The sequence below is a fragment of the Jaculus jaculus genome, chromosome 8, assembly GCF_020740685.1.
Source record: "Jaculus jaculus isolate mJacJac1 chromosome 8, mJacJac1.mat.Y.cur, whole genome shotgun sequence".
NCBI classification, from domain to species: Eukaryota; Metazoa; Chordata; class Mammalia; order Rodentia; family Dipodidae; genus Jaculus; species Jaculus jaculus.
The window spans coordinates 83,422,434-83,440,532 of record NC_059109.1 but is presented as its reverse complement, the minus strand read 5'-3'; the positions used below and the strand labels follow the sequence as shown (position 1 = coordinate 83,440,532).

At 42.5% G+C, this 18,099-nt stretch overlaps 1 protein-coding gene and 1 non-coding gene across 6 annotated transcripts in view; both read left to right on the top strand.

The window, feature by feature from the left end:
• Positions 1–11,864: 11,864 nt before the first annotated feature.
• On the top strand, positions 11,865–11,998 carry LOC123463221. Its single transcript, XR_006638812.1, has one exon. It is a non-coding gene; the product is annotated as a small nucleolar RNA SNORA9 (small nucleolar RNA).
• Positions 11,999–15,047: 3,049 nt separating this feature from the next.
• The window catches only part of Rnf24 (ring finger protein 24), a 93,511-nt gene continuing 90,459 nt past the window's right edge, over positions 15,048–18,099 (top strand). For 3 of the 5 annotated variants that reach the window (XM_004661487.2, XR_006638578.1, XR_006638577.1), the window contains exon 1: positions 15,048–15,166. The gene's annotated coding sequence lies outside the window, so the exon portion shown is untranslated. Of the gene's footprint in view, positions 15,167–15,408; positions 15,445–15,680; positions 15,748–18,099 lie in introns of those variants that run through there. The other 2 variants (XM_045157422.1, XM_045157423.1) reach the window with 2 other exon arrangements.

Below are 18,099 nucleotides of genomic sequence, written 5' to 3'. Positions count from 1 at the left end.
CCTACCCTGAAAATATATTACACCAAATCAATTGATACAGCTAAGAATACCTAGCTAGCTAGAAAATCCAAGCATTAACTTAATCCAAGTTGCAAAAATATATACATTATAACACAAGAAACACTAAAAAGCAAGATGATATAAACCCACCTAAAAGTATTAATGCATCAGAAATGTCCTCCAGTGAGAACGAGTTAGAGGAAATGCCTGAGAAAGAGTTCAAAAGAATGATTATAAATATGTTCAAAAAGGTCAAAGAACAAATCAAAAGAATCAAAGAAGAAATCAAAGAGGAAATCAAAGGAATCAAAGAAGATGCAGGACACCAATTTAATGAAATAAAGAAGGCAATACAAAACATAAATAAGGAAATAGAAATAATAAAGAAAAACCAGTCAGAATTACTAGCAATGAAGAACACAGTTAATGAAAAAAAAAACTCTGTAGAAAATCTCACCAGTAGGATGGATGAGGGAGAGGACAGAATATCTAAGCTAGAAGACCAGGTGGCAGATCTAATACAGTCCAACAAAGAGAAAGACAAACTTATAGAAAAGTATGAGTGGGAATTTCAAGATATTCAGGACACTATGAAAAGATCCAATATAAGAATTCAGGGCATAGTAGAAGGTGAAGAATTCCACTCCAGAGGCATAGTAGGTGTCTTCAACAAAATCACAGAAGAAAATTTCCCCCAAATTGGGAAAGAGGTGCCAATGCAGATACAGGAAGCCTTTAGAACCCCAGCCAGACAAAACCTGGAAAGAACCTCTCCTCGCCATATTATAATCAAACTTCAAAACACACACACCAAAGAAAAAATATTGAAAGCAGTTAGAGAGAAAAATCAAGTTACCTACAAAGGCAAGCCCATCAGGATTACAGCAGATTATTCAACACAAACTTTTAAAGCCAGAAGGGCTTGGAGTAATATATTCCAAGATCTGAAAGATAACAACTGTCAACCAAGGTTACTTTATCCTGAAAAGTTATCCATTCAAATAGACGGAGAATAAGGGCATTCCATGACAAAAGCAGGTTAAAGGAGTATTTGAAGACAAAACCAGCTCTACAGAAAATACTTGATAGAATCCTCCATGCTGAAGAAAAGGAAAAGCACACATATAAGGAACCTAGAAAAAACAAGCAATACTCAAATACTAGTTAACAGAAGAGAGCACAGGTAGAACCGGAACCACAAAAAAAAAAAAAAAAAATGGCAAACATAAATACACACCTTTCAATAATATCTCTTAATATCAATGGCCTCAATGCCCCAACGAAAAGACATAGGTTTGCAGACTGGGTTAAAAAGCAGGATCCTACAATTTGTTGTCTCCAAGAAACTCCCCTTTCTACAAAGGATAGACATTATCTTAGGGTGAAAGGTTGGAAGACGGTGTTTCAAGCAAATGGGCCTAGAAAACAAGCAGGGGTTGCTATCCTAATGTCAGACAAGGTAGACTTTAGTCCAACATTAGTCAAGAAAGATAAGGAAGGTCACTTTATATTGATTAAGGGCACACTCCAACAGGAGGACATTACAATCCTAAACATATATGCACCTAACATGGGGGCTCCAAAATTCATCAAACAAACACTACTAGAACTAAGGTCACAGATAACATCAAACACAGTGGTGGTGGGTGACTTTAACACCCCACTCTCATCAATTGACAGGTCATCCTGGGAAAAAATAAACAGAGAGGCAACTGGACTAAATGAGGTCATAGAAGGAATGGACTTAACAGATATATACAGGACATTTCATCCAAAGGCTGCAGAATATACATTCTTTTCAGCAGCACATGGAACATTCTCTAAAATAGACCATATATTAGGACACAAAGCAAATCTTAACAAATTCAGTAAAATTGAAATAATTCCTTGCATTCTATCTGACCACAATGGAATTAAACTACAAATCAGTAGCAAGAAAGGCTATAGAGCATACACAAAATCATGGAAACTAAACAATATACTACTAAATGATGAATGGGTCAATGAAGAAATCAAGAAGGAAATCAAAAAATTTATAGAGTCAAGGGCTGGAGAGATGGCTTAGCAGTTAAGCGCTTGCCTGTGAAGCCTAAGGACCCCAGTTCGAGGCTTGGTTCCCCAGGACCCACATTAACCAGATACACAAGGGGGTGCACGTGTCTGGAGTTTGTTTGCAGTGGCTGGAAGCCCTGGCACGCCCATTCTCTCTCTCTCTCACTCTCTGCCTCTTTCTCTCTCTGTCTGTCACTGTCAAAGAAATAAATAAAAATAAACAAAAAAAATTAAAAAAAAATTTATAGAGTCAAATGATAATGAGAACACAACATACCAAAATCTCTGGGACACAATGAAGGCAGTTCTAAGAGGGAAATTTATAGCCTTAAGTGCCTATATTAAGAAATTAGAAAGGTCGCCAGTAAACGACCTAATGCTTCACCTTAAAGCCTTGGAAAAAGAAGAACAAGGCAAACCAAAAATCAGTAGACAGGAAGAAATAATAAAGATTAGGGCAGAAATTAATGAAATAGAAACAAAAGAACAATCCAAAGAATTAATGAAACAAAGAGTTGGTTCTTTGAAAGGATAAACAAGATTGATAAACCCTTAGCAAATCTGACCAAAAGAAAGAGAGAAGAGACACAAATTAATAAAATCAGAGATGAACAAGGTAACATCACAACAGATTCCAGAGAAATTCAAAAAATCATAGGGACATACTATAAAAGCATATACTCCTCAAGGTATGAAAATTTGAAAGAAATGGATGATTTCCTTGATCTATATGACCTACCTAAATTAAATCAAAATGAGATTAATCACTTAAATAGACCTATAACAAACATGGAGATCTGAACAGTTATCAATAATCTCCCAACTAAAAAAAGCCCAGGCCCGAATGGATTCACTGCTGAATTTTACCAGACTTTTAAGGAAGAGCTAACACCATTGCTTCTTAAGCTTTTCCAGGAAATAGAAAAAGAAGGAATTCTACCAAACTCCTTCTATGAGGCCAGCATCACCCTGATACCAAAACCAGGCAAAGATAGAACAAAAAAAGAAAATTACAGACCAATCCCCCTCATGAACATAGATGCAAAAATTCTCAACAAAATATTGGCAAACAGAATACAAGAGTATATCAAAAAGATCATTCACCCTGACCAAGTAGGCTTTATCCCAGAGATGCAGGGATGGTTCAACATACGCAAATCTATAAATGTAATACATTACATAAACGGGTTGAAGGACAAAAATCACATGATCATCTCATTAGATGCAGAGAAAGCATTTGACAAAATCCAACATCCCTTCATGATAAAAGTCCTACAGAGACTGGGAATAGAAGGAACATATCTCAAAAAAATAAAGGCTATTTATGACAAGCCTACAGCCAACATATTGTGGAGGTTCCTAAAACAGCTAAAGATTGATCTACCATATGACCCAGCTATAGCACTCCTAGGCATATACCAAAGGACTCATCTCATTTCCTTAGAAGTACATGCTCAACCATGTTTATTGCTGCTCAATTTATAATAGCTGGGAAATGGAACCAGCCTAGATGTCCCTCAACTGATGAGTGGATAATGAAGATGTGGCACATTTATACAATGGAGTTCTACTCAGCGGTAAAGAAAAATGAAGTTATGAAATTTGCAGAAAAATGGATGGACCTGGAAAGGATTATACTAAGTGAGGTAACCCAGGCCCAGAAAGCCAAGCGCCACATGTTCTCTCTCATATGTGGATCCTAGCTACAGATGATTGGGCTCCTGCGTGAGAATGAAAATACTTGGTAGCAGAGGCCAGTAAGTTAACAAGGAGACATAAAGGGAAGAGAAAGGAAGGGAGGAGGATACTTACTATGAAGAAAGAAGGTCTACAGGAGTGGGAACCACCTCTGCTACTCCTTTAGTGGGATGTGCAAGGTTGCTTGTAGGTTGGGGCATGTTAACAAGAGGCCTCATGTTAAATTAGACTTTGGTGAATACTGAAGTCAAGTGCACTTTAATGCCTGGCAATCCCAAGGCACCAGGGACAATGGAGAGCAGTAGGTGGATATGAGGACAAAACAGTGCTGGTGAAATAGTTAAGCCTGACCTAGGGGTGGCAATTATCCCCCACACCCAAAGTAAGCTGTGCACATTGATCCCCTATAAAATAAGTATGATGGGGAGGGAGATATTTTTTCATGGGCTGGGGCCCTCTCAGCAGCCAGTGGAGAGGCAATAGTACTGCCAGTCCTGAGCCTGTCAGACCAGGAGAGACAAACTGAGCAGTGGGTGCAGCAGGCAAAAGTGCAGCCCCAGTCCCCTTTGGCCCTCAGCTTGGCATACATTACAGTTTAAATCAGCCACACCAAGCTGCTTTAGAGTGGGGAGATGCCTGACAGCCCCTGGGAAGTGTCCAGGATAAGAAGAATGGCTCATGCAACATGATTGTGGATTATAGAGAGCTAGGTAAAGTAATGCCTCCAGCCCACACAGCTGCCCCCAGCATTTCTCTCTTAGGAAAACAATACCAGTAATGAAATCTTTACATGATACATTGGACCTTGCAAAAAACCGTTTTTTTTCTTGGTATTCCCTTAGCTGCTGTCTCTGGAGACCAATTGACACCTGCTTGTAACTGACAGTGGTGGGCCTTCAGAGATCCTGCCCAACTTCTGTAAAACCATTTTGTTACATGGATGGTATTGAGTGTTTTACAGATTTGGAAACCCATGTGAGAGCTATATAAGTGCACCTGAAGGAACAAGGATGGAAAATTTATCCTCACAAGGACCAGCCAGATACAGAAGTAAAATTTTTGAGGTTATTGTTGTTGGCTAAGACAGGTATGAAACTCAATAAGGTTATTGAAAAAACAACTGGTATGATTTGATAAAGAGGTGTCATGTGAGATTGGAGCAGAAAGGCTTAAGAAGCTTTGGGAAAAGCTCAGATACTTGTAACTCTGGCTAATCAGCTCCAAGCTCCAATACCCCAGTGTCCTGCCAGGTTAGAAATCATAAGTAGCCCAGAAGGCTACAGCTGGGGGCCATGGTAGAAACAACTTGTGATGGTTTGAATTGGATGCCCCATGAACTCATGTGTTATGAATGCTTGATCACCAGCTGGTAGCAATTTGGGAGGTGGTGCTTTGCTAGAGTAGGTGTGTTTCTGGGAGCAGGCTTACAGGTGTAATAGCTAGCTCCTCCTTGCCAAATTCTCTCTCTCTCTCCCTCCCTTCCTCCCTCCTAGCAGGATGAGGATAAATGAGCCTTCTATCCTTTAAATAACACCCTGTGGTGATCCTACACCAGACATGTGGCCCCAAGTGAATGTTATACAGTGGTAGCTCCTTGATGGACTGGACTTCCCCTGAGGATTGGGGAGTGATTAGTCCCAGTCCAGCTGAAATGAAAAAGGCCCTGGAAAAACAGAAAGGGAAGAATCCCACTACTCATTGGGAGGTAGCCAGACTGAGGGCTTGACTGTTTATGTCTGTACTGTTCAGCTAGACAACCATGATTTACAGAAACTTGGATACTGAGTGTATCAAGAAATTTCCAGGATAGTCAAGACTTGCAAGAGTAGTTGCTGGCACTGAGAATCAAGGAGCCAGAAATTGAAGGATACCTAATGGCAACAGAGCAGTAATTGTGTGTCTCGGCCTCCAAAGAGGAGCTTGAAGATGGAACTCCACAGTCATTGAGTCCAACTCTTGTACACCTTCTGGCATACTGCCATGGAATTGTGGGAGCTGGACAAACAATGCAAACAGTGGATAGAGGAGATGATTCCTGCCTAGCTGTTTTATTTATGGGATGATGGGGCTAACAACACACAGCTAACCCCCAAAGAAATAGCAGATAATGGCCAGACAAGTCCCTTTGACTGTGGGGATAAGACGACTTCCATTCTCATTGTTACATTGTGTGTGTGTGTGTGTGTGTGTGTGTGTGTGTGTGTGTGTGTCCCATAAATGACTACATCCTGGGGCTTGCAAGTTTCTACAGTGGGAGGGGACTTTGCCTCCATATGTGAAAATGATGGTTTGGGGGCATCCACACCATGCCAAAGTACAGATGTCACAGGTCTTCTGAACAGTGACTATGAAGCAATATTGATCTACAGGAGGACATGCAGAGATTGTGGGCTACTATTTTGAAATTAGAAGAAGCAGGTATCATCAGGCCAGCCCACAGTCAGCACCACTGACTGTGGACTATCAAGCACTGAATAAAGCCTCATGGACCACTTGACCCATGAACTGGGAACTTATCATTATGTCCTTGATTTAGCTAATGCCTTCTTTTCATTGGCATTGCACCTAAAAGCCAAGATCAATTTGCTTTTACATGGTAAGTCCAGCAGTGGATTTTCATCATCCTTCCCCAAGGCTATTTAAATAGCCCCACAATATGCCATGGCCTGGTGGTCCAGGACTTGGCCAGGTGGGAGTACCCTACATCTGTTGCTGGGTGTCACTATATTGATGACATAATGCTTACTTATGATTCTCTTGCAGATTTGGAGACCAGTACAACCAACCTATGTGGTTGTTAGGCAAATGGGGGAGTGCAATGAAGGACAACAAGGATGTAGATTGTCTGTCAAACTCTTGGGTGTTATTGGACATTGCCTGTGGCTGTTATAGACAAAGTATGGGCATACCCATGGCTGGAAACTGTGAAGCAATTACAGGATTTTTGGGGTTTGCTAGAGTACTAGAGTACCTTCATACCCCCTTTAGCTCAGAGGGTACAGCCTTATACCACCTAATGAAGGGGGAAACTAAGGATTGGACCTCAGACATACAGGCTGCTTTCAAGGTGGCCAAACACCTGGTGGTCCAGTTGCAGACCTTAATGTTAGTGGATCCACATGCCCCCTTTCAGCTGAATATTTATGTAACCTTGAAGGGTATAGTTGGGGGCATTGGGAGGCTGCAGGAGGTTCTAAGAAAGGAAATGAGTCCCTATAGGATTTTGGTCTCAACTGTGGAAGGCACCCTAAGACTGGTATTTCCTTATTAAGAAGCACCTGGCTGTGGCCTATGTAGCCTTGCATGCTACAGAGCCTATCACTAGGCACCAACCTGTACAGGTACAGACCAGCTATCCAACAGAGGGGTGGGTCTGAACATGGGTGATGAAACCTCATTCAGGAGTTACACAAATCTTTGCTTTGACTAAGTGGAGTATCTACTTAAACCAATAGACTTTTTTTCCCCCTCTAACCCATTATCCCAAATGTTACAAACAGTACTTAAACCAGTGACAGATGTCACTAAGAATAAGGATCAGAATGATATATCTCACGAGGAATCACAAACTCCAGATTCTATAGCTGCCCCAGTAGCCCTCTAGGAATTACAGGTAGGGAGACAACCCTTGTTGAGGGAAAGATATATGGCAGGAATGATAGGAAATAGATTCCTAGAAGTGGACTCCCATTACAAATGGTAGCAAATACCAGGGAGACCCAAGACCCATCTGAATGACAAAAAAAAAGAAAAAGAAAAAGAAAGAAAGCCAAGTGCCTAGAATGAGATCACACCACCAAGGCCCAGGAAATATTACAGAGGAAGTGGCAAATTAAGTAAGAGTTCTGTTTTCACTGCTAGCCTGAGAACCTCCTCTAGAGAGACAGCAATAGACATTGAAGAGACTTAAAACTCATCAAAACAGAAAACCAGAGGCTGCCAAGAACTCAACACTAAAGGAGACTTATAACAAACCAAGGCTCAGGGAACACTGCAGGAGGTGAAAAGAATGTAAGAGCCACAGGGTAGGAAAGTGTATTCTGAGACACTGACTACCCCACCCCCAGTTTCATGTAATGTAGATGCTTCTCTATTTTTTGCTGGGATGACCTGTCAATTGTTGATAGTGGAGTATTGAAGTTTGCCAACTGCCATTATGACCTTACAACTACTATTGTTTGTATAATGAAATTGGATGCACCTGTGTGTATAATGCATATATTTAGATTTGTAATGTCTTCTTATTAGATTGTTCCCTTAATAAGTGTAAAGTGACCCTCAATGTCTCTTATTTTGTTTAGAAGTATCTTGTCAGGTACTCACACAGCAACACCTGCTAGTTTCCTAACCTCCTTTGTTTGTAATACCAGTCTTCATCTTTTCACACTAATATGGTGCCTTGTATGGAAAGGTATATTTCTTGTTGGCAACAAGCAGAAGGATCCTGCATTTTTATCCATTCTAGGTCTTTGGGGGATTAATCTAATTTGTATACAGAGTTTTTATTGAAAAGGTGTATTTAATTCCTGTCATTCTTGATTTTGTAGTCCTTGGTATTTTTCTATTCATCTCTTGCATTACTATTGTTCAAGTCTGGTTTATTCTTTCCTGTGACCTACGTGCATGCTTTTTCTTCTCCTCAGTGCAAAGTATTTCCTGTAGATCTGGTTAAGTGGTCATGAGCTCCTTTAGCCTGTTTTTTTGTTTTTTTGTTTTTTTTTATCATACAACATTCTTTCTCCTCCAAATTATGACAGATAACTTTGCTGGATAAAGTAGTCTGGGTTAGCAGTTGTTGCCTTTCAGAACTTGAAATAATCATTCTAAGTTCTCCGGCTTTTAGAGTTTCTTTTGAGAGATCTGTTGATATTCTGATGAGCTTGCCTTTATAAATGACTTGGTGCTACTCTTTCTGCTTCAATATACTTTCTATGGTATGTATATTTAGTAGTTTATATGATGAGGGAGGTTCTTTTCTGGTCTTACTATTTGGTACTAAATGCTTCCTATATCAATGTTGGCATTTCCCCCCCTAATTTGGGAGAATTTTCTTTTATGATTTTGTGGAAAATACTATGCCTTAGCCTGAAATTCTTCTTTTGTCTATGCCCAGAACTCTTAAATGTGATCTCCTCCTGTTTCATTCAGGATATTTGATCAGTTTCCTGAATGTCTTCAAAGTCTCACCTAAATGTTCTTATTAATTCATCTATTTCCTTGCTGAAGTATTCTAGTTCCTTCACCTTGTCTTTTTATTTATTTATTTATTTATTCGTTTATTTGAGAGCAACAGACACAGAGAGAAAGATAGATAGAGGGAGAGAGAGGGAATGGGCACGCCAGGGCTTCCCCCCTCTGTAAACGAACTCCAGATGCGTGCGCCCCCTTGTGCATCTGGCTAACGTGGGACCTGGGGAACCGAGCCTCGAACTGGGGTCCTTAGGCTTCACAGGCAAGTGCTTAACTGCTAAGCCATCTCTCCAGCCCTCTCCTTGTCTTTTAAACCAAGATATTCTGTCATGTCCTGTACCCATTCTATTGGTGAAACTTTCCAGAGAGGTTTCTATTTGATCTCTCGTATTTTTCATTTCCAGTATTTCAGGTTGTTTACTCCTCAGTGCTTCTATTTTCTTACTCAGGTCTTGTATTTACCTCCTTATTTTGTTAGCTGATATTATGTTCTCTTGAAATTCCTTTAGAAATTTGTTTCTTCTTTGATTCCTTTGAATACACTTGTAATCATTCTTTGAATTTTCTGTCTGGCATTTCATCTACTTTCACTGGAGGACATTACTGTTGGATTCATAATTTTTAGAGTTATTTTGTGTTCATTTTTCATGTTTCATATATTTTTGCACTGGGATTTTTGCATTTCAGGTTATTTCATTGCTTGGATTTTCTATTTGTTTTACCAGCTGTAGTGTGAGGCATGTAACTTGGAAGTTATGCTCTCAGTCTAGGAACTTAAGGTGCTTAATGTGGCCTTTTTATCACTCCCAAGTAGAACACTAACAGCAGGAATAACCAAATCTGGTGAATACACCATTGAGGTGTATACTTAACTTGTCTCTGCTGGCTCATTTGGGCAGGGCTTTCTGCTCAGCTAAGCTCCAAGCTGACTTTTTCTCTTCTTTTGGAACGGAGAGTTGTGCATAGGGATATGTCATGTAGTGTATCATATGACATGCATATGGTGTGTGCACATGTGCATGTACATAGAGGCCAGATATTTTCCTTTTGCTCACAGTTGTGTTTTTTTGAGACAGAGTCTCTGACTCAACCAGAACTGCCACCAACCTGCTTTGTTATTGTTGTTGTTTTTGAAGCAGGGGTCTCACTCTAGCTCAGGCTGATCTGAAATTCACTCTGTGATACAAACAGGTGTTGTGCTTATGGAACTCATCCTTGCTCAGCCTGTCAGGTGCTGGGATTAAAGGTGAGTACCACCACACCTAGCTCTAAGCTGTTTTTTAATGATAGACCCAAATCAAGCTTTTTTTTTTTTTTTTTTTTGGTTCACTTGCTAATAATTCTACATTGAATCTTGCCATAGAAAAGAAAGAGATCCTGCAGAACCTTCTACTTTTTATTTCAAATATTAAGAAGACCTTGCACAAAAGAAATGTCAGACACTCTTTGGATTTGATTCAGATGATGAAAGTCCTCCACTGTTATTCAAAAGCAACCAGCCTGACAAGATGTATACACCTGTGCAATGGTGGCACCCAGCCTTGGTGGGTAAGCAATGTCTTTCTTTTTTCACTCAGTGGAAAGGATCCCATGGCTAGAACTGGGAACCAGGTCAGAATCCTGTGGAGACCAAGATTATGGTCTCCAATGTCAAGCTCCCACTAGTCTTTGGTCAAATGAGGGGCTACATCCATCAAAATCTCTCTAAATTGACAATAATTATCCCATTTGACCTATACTGATCTCATTCTTCACTGCAGAAACTGTTTTTCTTTTTCAGAAGGTAGTGAGAATCAAGGAGATAAACCACTGAATGCTTATCACCTAGGACCCAGGTGAAACCAGAGGAATTGGTGAGATGAACAAGAGTGCTGCTTCCATGATAAGCCTGACAACCTGTGCTTGGATGAAGGAAACGGACAGGATACTCAGCACATACCACAGCAGAAATCCAGAAGCTCTTGAGAGTTCAACACTAAAGTAGACTTAAAACACACCCACCACAGCTCAAGGAATTTTGCAGAAGACGGGTCAGAAAGATTATAAGAGCCCCAGGTTGGGAGGCATATCTAGAGGCATTGCCCCCCCCAATAATGACTGTTGATGTCACAGTGCATAACCCACATCCCTATGAGAAATAACAGCAATTCCACTTAGGACTCTCAGAAAAATGGGGGCAGGGAGGAGGGAAAGGATGTTACAAATGTATGGTGTGTCCATACAAAGCATATACTTACTATAAAAACAGACAGTTCTCTGTATGTTCAGTAACTAGACCTACACTGGCTCCACTCCACTAGGGGCTCTTTTGGAGAAGGACCTCCTGATGATCTCAGGGAATCATTTTCTAAGCAACCATCTTGTGGAAGCTGAATGGTCTCCATATAAATGCAACACTTCCCTTGAGTGAACAATGTGGAATTTTGTCCTGAGACAAATCAGACCCACCGCCAGGAGATGGCTGGTTTTCCTTAAAGGACTTTTGACCACATGGGTAGGGCAGAGATTTCTGAGATGGGTTGAGGATGAGGAAAATGCTATATTAAGAGCATACAATGGAGGAAGGAGTCTCTCAGTTCTTTTTGTAATAATTAGAAATGGATAATTGATAAAGAAAAAAATGTATTTATTATGGTTCTGGAGGCTTAAAAGTCCCAGAGCTAGGGCTGGAGAGATGGCTTAGTGGTTAAGTGCTTGCCTGTGAAGCCTAAGGACCCCGGTTCGAGGCTCAATTCTCCAGGACCCACGTTAGCCAGATGCACAAGGGGTGCATGTGTCTGGAGTTTGTTTGCAGTGGCTGGAAACCCTGGTACGCCCATTCTCCCCCCCTGCCCCTCTCTCTCTCTCTCTCTCGCTCTTCCTCTGTCTGTCACTCTCAAATAAATAAACATGAACAAAAAAAAAAATTAAAAATGTCCCAGATCTAGTAAGCCTCCAGTGTTCCTGGGTCTACAGCCACCCTGTGCACTCCTATAATGCTTACCAGAGAAGCTCTTGAGATAGTTTGCAGCTTTGTTCTGCTCTCTCCAGAACAAGGTTTCAGAAATTTCAGACAATTGGGGAAAAAAAAAGTCTAAGATCAAGGGGCTTGTGTGTGTCTTCTTGCTTCATTGTACATGGTGGAAGGTAGGAAGACAACACTGCACATATAAAAAGAGAAAAGGAAAGGAAAACAAACTCTTCCTTTTATCAGGAACCCAGTCCTGTAATAAAGACATTAAGCCATTCGCCTAATTACCTTTTAGAGCTCCTACCTCTTAACAATGTTCCATTAACTGCTAACACATGAACTTTGGAAGACAAATCCAAGCCACAGAAAGGCAATAGAAATTGTCTGGAGTCCTAAACAATGAAATCCTCCCTATCTCATCTCTGTAAAATACAGAAGAAGAGATGAGCATGTTAGCTGGGAAAGCCACTTCTTGAAGTCAGGGATGTCTGGGAACTCACCTAAACCCCCCAGAAAAAGAACTACCCAGACTTTCCTTTCATATACCAGTATACCTTCCCACTATTAATTACCACATACCTTTTTTCCTAGAGAAGTGCAGGCAGTCTGGAGTGGTAGAGAAAGTGAATAGACTTTTAAGTATCACTAAGCAAACAGGATCATTTATTAGCAGGTTAATCTCCAATTGGAGATACTACAAATCCAAAATCTTTCATTTCTCCTCCAAGGTGAATAACAAACAACTCACTACTGGAGACATATCGTATGTCATGGAAACTGTGCTAGTTTCTACCTGTCCCATACCAGTCCCATAGAGACTTTCTCCTTGACTCACATTCATATCCTCCCTCCCTCCTTCCCTCCCTCTGTCTGTCTGTCTGTCTGTCTGTCTGTCTCTCTCTCTCTCTCTCTCTCTTTCTCTGTCTCTGTCTCCCCCTCCCTCCCTTCCTTTTCCTCTTCTCTCCTCTTTCCTCTCTCCCCTCCCTCCACTATCCTAATTCTCATAAGGACAAACAATATGATTACTGGGTCCACTCCACCTTTTATCCTACAACCTTTTTGGCCTAGTGATTACTAGCCAAGTTTTATAAACAGACAAAGCAAGTCTTCAAACCCAGGCCAGGGAAGGGAAACCACAAGAAGGGAAGAGAAAGAAAAGGAACTCAGTCTTTCTCTCCTCTGGGGAGCCTTTCAGAGCCACAAGCAAACATCTCTTCCACAGCAAATGACTGCATGACCATTGTGCAACAGTTGTGGTGGTTTGAAGGTAGTGTTCCCATAACTTCATGTTTGAGCTTTCTTCTTGGTTCCCACCTGGGGGAGTCTTTGGGAGGTGGAACCCTGCTGGAAAAAGTATGTCACAAAGGCAGATCATGGAATGGAGCCCATCCCTAAGGTGTGTTCTGAGCCACTATTGTCTTTCTGTCTGCTGTGGATGCATAAGGAAGTGAGCCAGCTTCCTCCACCACAGTGAAGATTCCCCTAGAACCTGTAAGCTTTAAATAAACCCTTTCTTCCCATAAGCTGCTTCTGGTCAGATGTATTGTCCCAGCAACGAGAAGGTAACTATAATACATACTTTTTAATGTTGCTTTTCTAATAGAGAGATCAGCAGGAAATACTTGAAGAGGGTGAAGCAATATGGTGCTGTTTTGGAAACAGCTGGAAAATAAGGCTCATGGTCTCAAATGAGAGAAAAAGGCAGAAATACCGATTTGTGGCTTAGTGGTGAAGTCGTTTGTCTGCAAAGCCAAAGGATCCTGGTTCAATTCTCCAGGACCCATGTAAGCCAGATGCACAAGGGGTGCATGCATCTGGAGCTCATTTACAGCAGCTAGATGCCCTAGTGTGCCCATTCTCTCAATCTCTCTCTCTCCCTCCCTCTCAAATAAATAAATCATATATATATATATATATATATATATATATATATATATATATATATATTTAAACAGAATAGATTTGCATGGCAATGGGTTGAGAAGTCTGCACAACCAGGGAAGAAATGAAAAGGCCTGGTTTAGACAGAGTGAGAAGTATCATCAGCAAGCCTGGGTTGAGAAGGGCCTCCTAGTATCTGCTGTAAATTACAGCAAGGAAAGATGGTTAAGTCCCTAGCTTCCTGGATTGAGAAGCAGGGAGAATGGGCATCCAGAGGCCTGGAACAGGCAGCTCCACTGGAATTGCTGCACACACTCTCACGTGCCACTCACCTTGGGGAACGGTAAGCACTGTGTAGCAGGTTACTTGTTGAGACATTCAATGATGTTTCCTCTTTCTCTTGCCTTGGAGGCTTATGGTTTGCCAAAGCAGGAGGAATGGTCTAGTAGGCACTTTCCATAATGAATTGCTTCCTGAAGTGAAGCCATTGAACCAGTTATGGTTCATGTGAAGGGTCTGAGAGGGGAGGAGGAGGAACATTAGAGAGGTACACGGCGATATATCTGAGCTGCAGCACCTCCACACACTGCTTGGGAACCTTAGAGATCACTATGACTGCTGCTTGCAGATAGACAAAGCCAAGGAACTAGGAACGGGAACATTCTGCCTGCTACAGACAGTACAGGCCACCCATTCTTGGAGCCGCTAGAACCTAGGCCTTGGTGTTACAGGAAGGGCTGTCACCCCCAAATTCTGAAGTTAGTTTCTTGCCTGACTTAGAGAACACACTATTTCTTGAATAAACTTTCCCTCCATTATTTGAGCAGAGTCTGGACCTCAGCAATCACCACGGTCCTGCATCTAGAAGAACGGAAGAGGTGAGAGGTGTGCAACGTACCCCCATCAACCAGGGGTACCACACTCTTGAGGACTTGTAGGCGGGATGCAGAGATGAAGGTGAAATTCCACTCTTTCATAGTTAATAATGTTTACAGGGCACGGGAAAAAACAAAAAACACTGAACAGTCAAGTTGAAACCTGAACCTTGCAAACAGTAAAGCAGAGAGAATCCCAGTGGGCAGCGCATGTTCAGGACCCACCCAGGAACACCACGGCTGCGCACCGTGGACACTGAAGCCGCGCGCCCTCAGTGGGGCTGGGCGAGGCTGCCCGGGCATCCGGGTCCCACACCCCGCCCCTGCTGCATGAATGAGAGGCGCGGCGCCCGCCCTCCCCCTGCGGGCCCGCCCCTCCCCTCGCCGGGGGCCGCGGCACGCAGTCAGCCTCCGCCACCTCGGCCGCTAGCCGCTCTCCAGAACACTGCTGGCCTGCGGTCTGCCGCCGCCCCCAGCCGTCGGGCGCCGACCCTCCCACACTCCGCCGCTGGCGCGCCGAGTAAGTGAGCGAGCGGGGACCTTGCGGTCGAGGGCAAGCGGCCCCCGGGCCGAGGCTCTGGGAGCCGGCGGGTCGGGGTCCGAGATGCTGAGGGGACCGCGGGCCCGCGCCAGCCTCCCAGCAGCGCTCCGGGTGTCCTCGGCGGGCCCGCGCAGGGCCGAGGCGGAGGCGGCGGGCGGGGACCGCGGCTCTCGGAGGAGGCAGTGACGCGCCCGGGGCGGGGGTGAGCCCTGCGCAAAGGGGGGCACGGGCTGTCACCTGGACGTCCCCCAGGGCAGGTTCGTGGCCTCCGCAGTCTAGCTGGCTCTGAGCCCGGCGTCGTGTCCCGGGCGTGGGAGACGCCGGGCACCAGCCGCGAGGAGGAGGGTGGCGGGGCCGGCTGCCGCGGCGGTGGCGGTGGCGGTGGGACGCGACGTGGGGGCGCGGCGGCGTGGCCGTGTTTTCCTGGTCCTGAGCCACTCCTTCCTTTGTGGTGCTTGTCTCGTGCCTGCTTGTCACACTGCGAGGCGGCGGTCTGCTCGAGACCTCTCGTCTTAGCTTGTTAATGAGAGTCATCAGCATGATGTCCTCGTCACCTGTAGGTGTGTAGGGGCGGCGTGTGTGCTCCCACAGGCCAGGGAATTAAGGATCCTCCTTTGTTTCGTGTGTGTGTGTGTGTGTGTGTGTGTGTGTGTAAGTGTAAGTAATAAGACAATTTAAGATCTTCTAACGGGAATAAGAAAAAGAAATGAAACGATAACTTCCTTACACCTTCACCTCATTCTGTCTCTGGTGTTATTTCAAACAGCAAGGGTTTTTTGTTTGCTTCGTTGGTGTTCTTATTTTTCTTTTTTGTCACTGTAAAACCAGTGAGTTTTGTGTCTGTATTCTCACATGCCTGTATTTAGAGATTTAATGATCTTATATTTACGTGCATGAGGATGCGCCAACATTCAGGACATTGCTTTGGGTTTTAGTTCTTTGATGGATAATTTGCCTTTGTGCTTGTATACGTGTCTGTTGGAATACCCCCAGTATATCTAGGACACTGTTTTCTTGGCTTCTGAATATAGGCAGATTGTGTTTTTTCTTGCCTCCCTGCCTTAAATAAGAAGGTGGTCCAGCAGGTTCTCTCCATCCTCTTGCTTTGTTATTCACCGTCTCCGGCCTCCTTAATGTTTTGGCAAAGGATTTTATTGCATATTACCCTGGCATGTGCCCTGGCTTTGATCTGAATTTTCCTGTGTTCTGTTGTTTAGTTGTACAGCTCAGCTCAATGGCTCCTCTTACAGGACGACTAGAAAACAGAACACTTTTTTTTTTTTCATTGTCCTAATCCCCTGAGTGAGAAGGAAGCCCTGATGATAACCACAGGCTGGCATGGTAGGAAAGCTTGCTTGACTTTGTTGTTTAGGTAAAATTATGAGAACTTACAGTTCATGTGACGAGCCATTTAAAGAAAGGTCACTGGGATAGCATTAGATACTATGCCTTGCTATTTTATTTTCAAACAAACTTATTCAAAATTTAGAAGGTAGCGGTTACTTTGGTTGGATGATGATTTTTCAGTATCTTTTTGCCCTTTGAATTTTATAAAAACATAGTTTTCCAAAACAATGCTATTATGATATTTTGACACAAGATGCTGGTAGTAAAGAAATTGAGAAGAGTTAATATGATAATTGTGTAGGTTCAGTTTTCTTTAAGATTATTTTTTGAGTCATGTATATATTTATGTGTAGTAAGTATTCAGGACAAAATGAAATGTAAAAGTCTAGTATCTTTTTATGTATATTTTCACTGTTTAAAACATTTGCTTTTCATTTGCATGAAAGCTTTCACTGGTTGGATCATGATGCATTATTATCTAGGTAAAATTCTTACACTTTTTTCTTAAACTGCGGGTTATAATAGAATGGGAAGTCACAAAAGAAATGACAACATGGAGGCTGGAGGGGTGGCTTAGCGGTTAAAGGTGCTAGTCTGCAAAGACATAGGACCCAGGTTTGAGTCCCCAGGACCCATGTAAGCCAGATGCACAAGGTGGCACATGCTTCTGGAGTTCATTTGCAGCAGCTGAAGGCCCTGATGCACCCATTCTATCTGTCTCATCTGCCACCCCCCATTGCATGAGAGGTGGAAGCGATAAAATCATGAGTTCAAATCCAAGTTATGGCTGCATAGCAGGTTCTGGGCCAGCCAGGGTTTGAGTCACTTTCTCAAAAAATAAAATAAAATAAAATTGATTCAAAACTCAAATAATGAATCTGAGATGTTTCTGGCAATGCTTACATGTATTGCATCATACAGCTTCACTACAGCCTTGGTTCTAAACACAGCCTGTGCACTTGGCACTGCAAATGCCATCATACCACACAATACCAACAAATGCTACCTAAAACACCTTGGCTCAGATTTGAGGCTGTCATTGTAATCATTCACTTTTACTGCACATACAACATTTTATGCTCTTATAAAAAAAAAAAACCACAGTGGTTTAATTTAGGGAAAGCATAGAGAATTTAATATTTTCCTACCACCATTCCTCAGCATGTATTATTGTGTCTTTGGATTATGTTGTTAGAATGTTTGATTTTAAACATTGCTGTTTGAGTTTCGTGCACACAAATAAAATCATTAAGGGGCTGGAGAGATGATGGTTCAGCAGTTACAGTACTTGCTTGAAAACCTAAAGGGCTGGGTTCAATTCCCTAACACCTATGTAAAGCCAGATGCATAAAGTGGCATGTGTCTGCAGTTAATTTGGCAAGAGGCCCTGGCACAGTCATTCTTATTCATTCATTTATTCTCATTCCTTGCAAATAAACAAATAAAAATATAAAAATAAAGTCAGGCTTGGTGGCACATGCCTTTAATCCCAGCACTTGGGAGGCAGAGGTAGGAGGATCGCCGTGAGTTCGAAGCCACGCTGAGACTACATAGTGAATTCCAGG